The 11,214-nt window shown below is 47.6% G+C and overlaps 1 protein-coding gene across 2 annotated transcripts in view; it reads right to left on the reverse strand.

Moving 5' to 3' along the window:
* AFF1 (ALF transcription elongation factor 1) overlaps positions 1-4,326 on the reverse strand; it is a 280,369-nt gene extending 276,043 nt beyond the window's left edge. The window contains exon 1 of one of the 2 annotated variants that reach the window (XM_075544047.1): positions 4,146-4,326. The gene's annotated coding sequence lies outside the window, so the exon portion shown is untranslated. The remainder of the gene's footprint in view (positions 1-4,145) is intronic. The other variant, XM_075544046.1, reaches the window with a different exon arrangement.
* Between the last annotated feature and the right edge of the window lie 6,888 nt (positions 4,327-11,214).

Below are 11,214 nucleotides of genomic sequence, written 5' to 3' on the forward strand. Positions count from 1 at the left end.
TTGACAATTTCCACACAAATTGTTGGGTGACGGGTACAGTCATCACCACATGCCCAGTTCTCTCTAACTGTTCAACCCTTTCTAGCACGCCAGTTTCCCTGGCTCCTCATCTTCACTTTTGAGTAATTGTTGACCTCTTGGTCTCATGCCTACTTAGGGTTTTTTTTCTGTTTTTTTTTCTTTTTTTACATTTTATTAGGGACTCATACAACTCTTATCACAATCCATACATATACATACATCAATTGTATAAATCACATCCATACATTCCCTGCCCCAATCATTCTTAAAGCATTTGCTCTCCACTTAAGCCCTTTGCATCAGGTCCTCTTTTTTTTTCCCCTCCCTCCCCTTTCCCCCCTCCCTCATGTGCCCTTGGTAATTTATACATCGTTATTTTGTCATATCTTGCCCTATCCGGAGTCTCCCTCCCCCCCTTCTCTGCTGTCCCTCTCTCAGGGAAGAGGTCACATGTGGATCCTTGTAATCAGTTCCCCCTTTCCAACCCACTCACCCTCCACTCTCCCAGCATCGCCCCTCACACCCTTGGTCCTGAAGGTATCATCCACCCTGGATTCCCTGTTTCTCCAGCCCTCATATGTACCAGTGTACAGCCTCTGCCCTATCCAGCCCTGCAAGGTAGAATTCGGATCATGGTAGTTGGGGGGAGGAAGCATCCAGGATCTGGGGGAAAGCTGTGTTCTTCATCGGTACTACCTCGCACCCAAATTAACCCATCTCCTCTCCTAAACCCCTCTATGAGGGGATCTCCATTGGCCGACACTTGGGCCTTGGGTCTCCACTCTGCACTTCCCCCTTCATTTAATATAGTATATATATACATATATACATATACACATACATACACACACTTATATCTTTTTTTTTTTTGCATTTGGAACCTGATCTTACAAGTAGATACCCTTTATCTAGAGTGCCACTCTGCTATTTTGCTTACAGGTGATTACAGGAGATAGGTTTAAAGACTTCTTGGTTGAAAGGCTGTCTCTGGGCCCTCGCCTCAGGAGTCCTCTGTTCTCAACTGCTCTAGTTTGTCAGACTTCGAGCCCCTGCCCCTTTTTTGTCTTTTTAAAGTACGACTTGGAGTTCGGCTCCATATTTCTCTCCCATTCTAGCTGGGACCAACCATTGGAACCCAGGTCAAAACGTTCTGCCCATTATATTGAACTTCCAAGGCGATACATAACTCAGCTGAAGAAAATGCTCCCTGGCTACAGCGATTTGTCAAGACACCTGATAATGCAATTGAGATAAGAGACAGAGCTGGTAGGCAGCAAAGAGAGGCCCAGCGGGAAGTACTGGTAGCAGCAGGATGTCTGGAAGGGTGATCTCCACAGCCAGGGGATTATGTTAAATCAGCATGCACTGGATCCGTAGGCTAATTTTAATTTCAAAATCCGCAAACTCATGACTTTTGCTGACCTGCTTACTTCCTCATCCATGTGCAAGACCCCCAGAGTGGGCAGTGCAGTGTCAAATCCATGACTGAACCTGAAGAATATGAGCAGATCTGGGATCAGTCCATTCTTAAGGTGGAGACTCAGACACGCCAAGGACTCCACATCTGATAAAAACTTCTAGACAGAGCTATCAGTGGCAACTCCCTGGAGTCCCCCCCTCAGCGGCTGGGTCAGGCAAGTCCTTTTCTCTCCTTTCTAAATAAACGTTGCTGTCTGCTTGCTGTTGGTGGTCCATGCATCCATTCTTTGGTTTTCAAAACCAAGAAACTCTAGACACATCCGAGCAGGTGTCACATTTTGGTGCCCAATGTGGGGGCAACTCAAAGGAATGGTAAGTGAATGGACTCCTGGCTTTGGCCTTCCCCTCTGGGTTTCCCTCTGGAAGATGCCAGGTCTGCTTTGCAACCTGAATGGCACCGTAAGCTTAACCAGTGGCTTACTCCTGACAGCCTGCCCTTTTCTGTGGAATAAGGTACATAGTTGTGTTGGGCCTTAATCATCAGCGATGCAACTCTGCACTCTTCCCAGCTATTCCAAAATCCCCATTAGCTATTTTCCTCAGCCAGATAGTAATTTAGCTCAGTCCACTCTGCAAAACTCAGTTAAACCAGATAAGAAAAAGGGCAGACCATCAGTTTTTGGTAGGGGCTCCCAATTGTATCAATGGTAGTGAAACAGTGACTTCTGGTGGCAAAAGAGAAAAAGGGGCGGGGTTGAGGGGATGCATGTTCTGTATCTTGCAGAAGGCAGTGTTTAAAGCCACCTAGGCTTTATTCTTGCCATAAATTCCCAGTCTCTGGATGCGTCTGTATCCTAATTCACCACGTTGAGATGCTTCAAAAAAGGTAAGCAAATGACAAGCCCCAGACACATTTACAGAAATAATTGTCACTATCTAAACTCTTCCTGCCACCCCCACCCCCCTAGTCTGTCTCACAGTGATCAAAGCTGTCCTGTCTTTTTCAGGCTTAATGTTCTCTTACATTGGCTGGATTCAAATTCATTTTCCTGTGTCTACACCATACTCTTGCTTTCTCTCCTAGACCCCATTCCCTCGGAATGCTACCCTTTATTTCTCTCCATTCCTCTTTTCCTTTTTGTATAAATTGCAATGTTTCCCAACCCAGATTAGAATCAACGCCTTTAAATGACAGAACCCTTCAGAATCTCCAATTCTCCTGTGAATCTACTTCCAGAATATCCATTCAACTAATCCTTTCCCCTGAAGATGAAAGGGAAACGAAGGAAATCCATGAGACGGAGGAAGTAAACATTGAAACAGGGCATGCCTAGGTATTCTTAAACTTCGGAGGAGAACTAGACTCCTGGTCCAAAGGCTTTTTTTCCCCTTCCTTTTTCGTGTCTTGACACCCCCCTCCCCCCAAGTGGGTAGGCTGATTCCACCGCCGCCTACCTTTCCCCACATAATCCTGCGGTCGCAAAATCCCCAGACTTCGGGGACTCCTCCCTCGTCTGATGTTTTGGTGTCTCGACGACCGAGCTCTCACGGGGCAGCGGTCCCGGGAGCACTGGGACTGAGTTTTAATTTATGGTGGCGCAGTGGAAGTTTTTAATAGGTCTGGTTCCCCCTCGGTCACACAGTCAACTCCACCAACAGGGTTAAAAGTCACCCGGGCGCCCCCACCCCACGCCTGCTCATTAAAAATCTAGCAAGTATGCAAAACACACACACACACACACACACACAACCCCCCCTCTCCGCTTTCCCCGTCCCCCTCACCCCAGCCCCCCAGCCCGCAAGGCTTTTCCTTTTCCAGAGACCCAATTCTAGGGGGAAAAATCGAACCAACGACTCTGAAAGCCAAGGGTTTTCCCGACACTGTTTGCATAACAATACGGGGGCGGGAGGCAGACCCTCCTGAGAGACCCTCGGCCTCTCGCACTTCGTTCAGGCCGCTCTCGTGACACTCGGGCCGGGCCGGAGCCTCCTGGAATCCCGCACGCTTTCATTCGTGGATGCTGGGCTGCTCATGTCCGAGGGCTAGCAGGGCAGCAGGCCACAGAGAACGTTACCCGAGGAAAAAGGGGACCCAGAGAAATTAATCAGCCTCCTGTCCGGGGGACGCCGCCTCTCTCGGGCCCAGAAGCCGGGCTCCCGAGGTGCCCCCAACTTTTCTCCGGCCGCGGCCGGGCCCGCCGACCCCCGGCGCACGTATCCCTACCCCGCCCCTGCTCCGCCCTGTCAGAGGGCTCGGGAAGTGCGGGGAGATGCTGACACCCCATCTCCGGGGGGCAGTGGAGGCAAGCCTCACTTTCACCCCCGAGAAACTTCGGAGACTCTTCTTTTACACAACCTGGGCACTGGGCTCCCACCACTGAACATCTTTCCGCCTAACACGGGACGCAATGGGGGTGGGGTGGGGTGTGTGTGTGTTCTGATTTGGTGGGGGGCTGGGATTAGAATGGGGTTCCCCTCTGGGTCCCCCTTCCGTTTTCCTGGGCGCTACCTGCGGCGGACTTTCAAGTCGGGACGGAGGAGCTCGGCGTCCCCTACGTCCGTTCTCCCCAAAGGTTCCCACCGGAAAAGTGGGGAAGCCGGCGGCTTGAGTCAGCGGGCTGGGAAGCCGGCGGCGAGGCGGGGAGAGCCGGCTTTCCGAGGAGGGTGGGGGCGCGTCGGGGGTCTGGACGAAGGACTCCGCTTACCTTCCAGCCCTGCCGTCCTCCGCTGCCCTGTCCTGCGCCCCTTGTCACCTCCGCCCTCTCCAGACCTGTTGGCGGTCAGACGGGCGAGGGGCAGGCTGTGGGGAGGGCAAGCGAGCTGGTTCTGGCCCCGCCTGGCGGCGGCTCCGGCTGAAATTGGGGGTGGGGGGGGTCGTCTCCAGACAGCCGGGCTGAGAAGACAGCTCCGGCCGCGGCACGCGAAGGCAGCAGCCGAGTGCGCAGGGGGCGCGCGCGCGTCCGTCCGCTCGCCCGCCCGCCGGCCGCGCTCGCCGCCTGGAACGCCGGGGAGGCGAGGCCCCGCCCATGTGGGAGGCCCCGCCTCCAGCTGGAGGCCCCGCCCCGGCCCGAAGCCCCGGAGCCCCGGGGCCCCCGCCGCCCAGCCCCTAGCCGACCCTTCCCCGGCCCGGCGGCCCCGGCCCGGCCCACGACCTCCGGCTGGCGCTACCCAATTGGCGAGCGACGGTGCGCGGTCCTCCCGGGGAGGCTGCTGCGAGGGGGGAGCGGCAGCTCCGCTGGACTCCAGCAGTGACCGCAGCGGCCGCGAGGTGACCGTGCCCGGAGCTGGTGTGGGGCGCCGGCACCCTTCCGCTTGGTTGCAAGATGAAGCTCCTGTCAAGCTCCGAGTGAAAGTATCCGGGAGTCCGTATTTTGTCGTCTCCTGCGCCACTGAAAGTTTTGTACCGCGGAAAGGAGGGAGATAATAACTAACATCTGGGGCGCGTTTGACAGTTTCCGAAGGGCTTTTACCCATCTCATCTTCACAGCGGCCTTTTAAAACAGGCACACCATTCCTCCCATTTCCCAATTAATGAAGCCAAAGCCAGGGGGTAGGGGGGCATTGTGTCCCATGTCAGAAGGGGCAAATTGGCAAGGGAGGCCTCCACTCTTGAATTCAGCCTCTTTCTTACTCTCCACCCACTCGACGCCAGAAGACGCTGATCGCTCTAGGCTCGGGCAAACAGGCCCAAAGAAAGAAGGAAAAATCTAATTGTTTAGGTCCATCTCTGCCCAATTACGACTACGAGCAAATCCAGGAAAGCAACAAGCTGTCTTGGGTGTCATCTCAGCTTGCCATGAGAGATGGCAGAAAGAGCACACAAAACGACCCCGCTCGTGGTTTTTGCTTTTTAACAGTTAATGGATTCACATGGGTGAGATGATCTTGATGAGGAAAACCACCTGACTGGAGCTGACTTCGGGAGGCAGGCGACACCTGCATGATAGAATGGGATTGCCCCCTAGAGTTTTCCACAATGCATTCTTTGTGGAACCAGAGGGCGGGACTTTTCTTCCTGGGGAGCTGCTAGGTGGGTGCCAACCTAGAGCTAAACGCCCCAAAGCTTAATCACCACCTGAGAGCTTCAGATGTAATGTATCATCTCATCTCATATCTCAAACTCATTACCACGAGTCCACTGCGACTCCAAACAAATAACTCATTTCTCCCTGCTCCTCATCGCCCTCATTGCTGATACTGATTCGACTTACCTTAACCGCAACAATAATCAAGGGGTTCCTAGGAGACCTGCTGGTACCTGAAGGTCACTCCTGAGTAGGGTGAGCGGGGAGGTACCTGGACACATATTAAAGCTGCAGAGCTTTTTACGAAAATAACTGTTTTCTGATTCCTATTCTGCATTGTTTGTGGCATCTCACAGTACCTCCCATAGTGCTCTTCCGACCGTAGTCAGCTCAATAAAAGCTGCTGACATTGGAAGTCTGATGACTCTATTTTAATTCTATTTTTTTTTTTGCAGCAGAGGGATGTAATTTTGCAAACTTTTATTGAAGATGATGTAGCTTTGGCTGGCTCTAAGAGTAGTTTGTTCCACTCATGAATATTCTTAAGGCAATGTGTTAAGTATTGGGGACATGTCAATGACAAAGACAGAAGCCCTCTCGAGATTCAGTGGTGAATGGAAACGAGCAAGTAAAGTAGCAATTACTATGCATACCCTATTTATTAAGTTCCTGAAAGGTGGCAGGTTATTTATAAACAAATCAAAATTAACTTTTACATAATAAAGAGAAAACTGGAGAACCAGACTGTTGGGTTTATTTTTTTCTTTTAAATCATCTTATTGGGGCTCGTACAACTCTTATCACAATCCATACATACATCCATGTTTCAAGCACATTTGTACATATGTTGCCATCATCATTTTCAAAACATTTTCTTTCTACTTAAGCCCTTGGTAGCAGCTCATTTCCGCCCTCCCCCACCTTCCCTCTCTCATGAACCCTTGATAATTTATAAATTATTATTTTCATGTCTTCCACTGACCACTGTCTACCTTCACCCATTTTTCTGTTGTCTGCCCCCCTGGGAGGGGGTTATATGCCGATCATTGTGATCGGTTCTCTCCCCAAGCCCCTTTACCCTCCTGGTATCACTATTCTCCTCACTATTCTTGAGGGGTTTATCTGTCCTGGATTCTGAGTGTCGAGAGCTCTTATCTGTACCAGCATACATGCTCTGGTCTAGCCAGATTGGTAAGGTAGAATTGGGGTTATGATAGTAGAGGGGAGAAAGCATTAGAGAACCAGAGGAAAGTTGTTTGTTTCATCGGTGCAATAATGCACCCTGGTTGGCTTCTCTTCCTTGTGATCCCTCTGTGAAGGGATGTCCTTTTAAAAATAATGCTTTTATTACTTTCCTCTAGGTCACAATCTATAAGCAGGTAACCAGCTGCTGACCAATGCTTCAGCACTACATCACTAGAGTTCCCAGTTCATCAGCAGGCCACTTTAAATGTTCCCTTTTAATGAAAGTAGACCCAACAAAGCATGCCTGACCAAGAGTACTCATATTTGCAGTTCATGGACACTGGCTACGATGTACTTCACGTGGGGTCACTGTCATTTCCGCACCATCAAGCGCTCCTCTATGCTTTCGAGTGGCTCTTGTCAGTTTCATTTCAATTGGTTAATGCTTTTCAAAGGACATGATGCGCAGGCTGTTTTTGACAGTGATTGTCCTGTGTCTACATCTTTTCATGTGTGACATAAACAAAAGTAATTATGCCACCAAGCTGCAGCTTATAGTCATCGTGAGTCACAGTAACTGCATCTTATTTATTACACAATTTTAAAATTACATTTTTTAGCACATTGAGTGAAATTCTAGCAATTCTAGCAAGATTAAGATTCTTAATCTTAACAGCCCAGTCAAATACATTTCTGATTTTGTTCCTGCTAAAGTACAACCTATCTGTGACATTAGTGCTCTTTTTTTATCAAGGGAACTGGAAAAAAAATTTTTATCACCCTCCTTTATACAATGGAATCTATGAGAACCAGAGCCTAATAGTACTGCCTTGCTTTTCCGGGCCTCACACGTTTTCTGCCTGTCACAGGGTAGAGTCTTACTGTTTTTCTATCACTCTCTTTAGTGAGTGGACAGCATTTGAGCTTTCCCTGTGTTTCTTGAATTCGGTTATCTTGCCAAGAGAGTTACTTTTGGAAGACATGTGGCATCAGAAAATAATGTTATGTAGAAGCTCCAAAGAGGAAGAAGAGGAATCCTGGTTGTTCGTTGGACTGCTAACAATAAGGTGGGCAATTCGAACCCACCAGCACTCTGAGGGAGAAAGTCGAGGCTTCCTGTGCCTGTAGAGTTACAGCCTGGGAAACCCTCAGGGGCAGTGTGAAGCTGTCCTACAGGGTGGCTACCAGTTGGAATCAAGTTGAATGAAGGCAGTGGGGTTGGTTGTTTTCTGGAGGAGGAAGAAAACGTTCTCCGCAAACCTGTTTTACAAAGGTTTTACTGTGAAATGATGGAATCTTTTAGCTGCCTCTTTATGTGAGGACGGGCTCCCGAAATGTTACCTGGCAGTTTTCAGCTATGAATTTCCCTAAAATTTAAAGACAGACGAACGAATGCCCTGGAATTCCCAGGAGCTCATGGGCTGTATTCTCGTTGGTATAAGTGGGTGGGGACTGACACAGGGTCAGGACTGGGGGGGAAGGACCTCGAATCCCATCACAGCCAGGTGTTTAATCAGCCAGTCTGAAGTGCTCCTAAGCTCTGTGGCCAGCAACACGCCAGCATTCTTGTTTGTATTATATCATGACCTACTTAATGTATATATCATTTACACCATTATCATTATTAAAATGGTATTGTTTTATTTTTTGTGAAACTAGCTAACAAAACTACATGTACAGTTCAATGATATTAGATTCAATATTGTCATGGCATCACCATTCTTGCTAGTTGTCGTCTCGCTAGTTTTTGCTTTGTTTTATGAACCATTTTATTAGGACATAATCCAGACATCATATCATTCAATAGTGATACCATTCATATCAAGAAGTGCTGCCCAATCACTACCACAATCTGTTTCAAAAACTTTTCTTCTTTCTTGTACTCCTTGATATCAGCTTCCTGCTACCCTTCCTGCCCTCCCCCCACTGTATCTCCCAGGAACCCTCAGTCCAATTATTGTCTCCACAAATGCACCCGTACTGGGTCTCACATGCCAACAAACAAAGAATACATAACAGAGAGCCACGAAGGCTAGCAACAATAATAGAATACAAGAGATATACCCCAGTTTCTCACTAGTTTTAAGAGTATCTGCCCCCCTAAACTTCTCCTGTTTTATAATTACAGCTGACTGTCAGTTTGATCTCAAATAGATATCACTTTAAAAGATCCACCTACAAACATGTTTCTTGTTTTTTTTTTAACTACTTTTATTGGGGACTCTTATATCTCTTATCACAATCCATATACATTCATCCAGTGTGTCAAGCACATTTGTACATAGGCTGCCATCATCATTTTCAAACCATTTTCTTTCTATTTGAGCCTTTGATATCAGTTCCTCATTTCCCCTCTTCTCTCCCCTGCCCTCCATCCCTCATGAACCCTGGATAAGTTATAGATTATTATTTTCATATCTTACATTGTTCTCTGTCCCCCTCACTCACTTTTCTGTTGTTCATCCCCCTAGGAGGCGGTTATATGTTAATCCTTGTTTATTGATTCCCCCCCTTCTCCCTCCACCTTCTCCTAATCCTTCTGGAATGTCTACTCTCATTGTTGGCCCTGAGGGGTTTATCTGTCCTGGATTCCATGTGTTGTGGGCTCTCATCTGTAGCAGTGTGCATGCTCTGGTCTAATCCAATTTGTAAGGTAGAATTGAGGTCATGATAGTGGGGGGAAGGAAGCATTAAAGAACTAGAGGAAAGCTGTGGGCTTCATTGGTGCTATACTGCACCCTGACTGGCTCATCTCTTCCTTGTGACCCTTCTGTGAGGGGATGTCCAATTGTCTAAAGATGGGATTTGGGTCTCTACTCCATGCACCCCCACCCCCACCCCCAGGAGAACATGTTGTGTAACTTGTTGAACAAGTGAGCAATTTAAATGATGCTACTCCACAATTCTTGAATTTCTATGAGGGGGCTTCAAAATGTGTGTGGGAAAAATTCTGTTATCTTTTCATTTCTGTGAACTCTTTAAGATGCCTTCATATTTTAGAGTGCTGAGGTTCTGTGGTAAAATTCTTCCTATTAAGGTAGGTGACCCAGGTTCAATATCTGGTCATTGCACCTGAAAATCAGCCACCACCTACCTGACAATGGAGGGTGGTCTGTTGTTATGATGCTGAAGAGGCTAATCCAGGCCAGAAGTGAGGTCTGGTGACTTGACCAGCTCATGAGTACCCTCTGGATCCAAATTCTCTGATCCTGTTGGGCATGAGGTCTTCAAAATTGGGTCTTACTTAATGGCAGGTAGCAACACACATTTTAAGGTGCACTCATTTCTTTATCAAGTGATTCCCCCTAAGTACAAATCAGTTCTAGGAAAACTGAGTTGAACATACACTTGTGACAAATAAAGTCAAGCTAGACTTGGAGGAGAGCAAATGTAGGTGGAGGGAAAGCAGATATACCGGCGTGAGCCTGCTGTCTTTTGCAGAACCAGGTGCACAATTATTATCGTGGAAACAACCATCTTCGTTGGCCATGAACTCTTGATCGAAAACAATGACACCTTGTGGCCTGAGCTCATGTTCTCTCACAAGTAAAACATGAGTCTTAGCAACAGAAATCGTTTCTTCTCATTGTTGCACACTGATACTCACTCACACTCGGTGTCAGCAGGGAGTGTGGATGTTGTTCTGTAGAGAATGGTATTGGATAATTGTTCTCACAATTTAAGACGGCAATTTGCAAAATCCCCACACACCCAGAGCAAAGAAATTTGACAGCAATGAAACTTTTTCTTAAAAATGAAATGCAAAGATTGAACTGAATTTCTGAATTTTGCATTGAACACATTGTTTTATTTAATTCCCTCAATATGTGCACATGATTTGGTAGATCGTGTCTGAGGAAGAAATAAGCTCAGAAATATTCATCTCAATAGCAAGTTAACAGCAGGGGCAGGATTTGACCCAGCTCTTCAACTTCAGTCTTCAGTGCGTATTAGCAATTGATGACCTCTTCCATAGTCAGCCATTAGCCTGGTTCCAACAGTTGACTCTGAGCTTCTCCATTTTCTATTTTTACAATTGTACTTGATTTTGATTCCTGTGTATTTGTGTTAGTCTGAGTACTTTAGGGAAACAAATCCACAGAAACTTATGTATAAGAGAGAGTTTTATATAAAGGTTAAGTACGCATCAAGAAAACATCCCAATCCAGTGCTGCCCAAAGCTCACAAGTCCAGCATTAACCCATATGTCTGACATAGATCTACAAAGTCCTCTTCCATCTCACAAAACAGACACAAGAATACTGACTGCCGGAAGAAAGCTGAGTCGGTGAATGTGTAAGCATCTCAGCACCCATGGCTACATCGGGATCCATGTGGCTTCTCCTCAGGGATGTCTTGCAGGAAGTGAGCCTTGCCAGCTGAAGCAGGGAACTGGCTAAGGCAACTGCACCCTGGTCCGACCATCACAAAGCAAGAAACCCGAGAACTAGAAAGGCGAGGTTCACCGAGCAACTTATCCCTCTGCCCTTCAATTAACCCCACATGTGTTTATCAGCTAAGTTGGCACAATAAACTAACTACCTCAGTATTCCATTTGGTGAGG

Source organism: Tenrec ecaudatus, chromosome 3 (genome assembly GCF_050624435.1).
Source record: "Tenrec ecaudatus isolate mTenEca1 chromosome 3, mTenEca1.hap1, whole genome shotgun sequence".
NCBI lineage: Eukaryota > Metazoa > Chordata > Mammalia > Afrosoricida > Tenrecidae > Tenrec > Tenrec ecaudatus.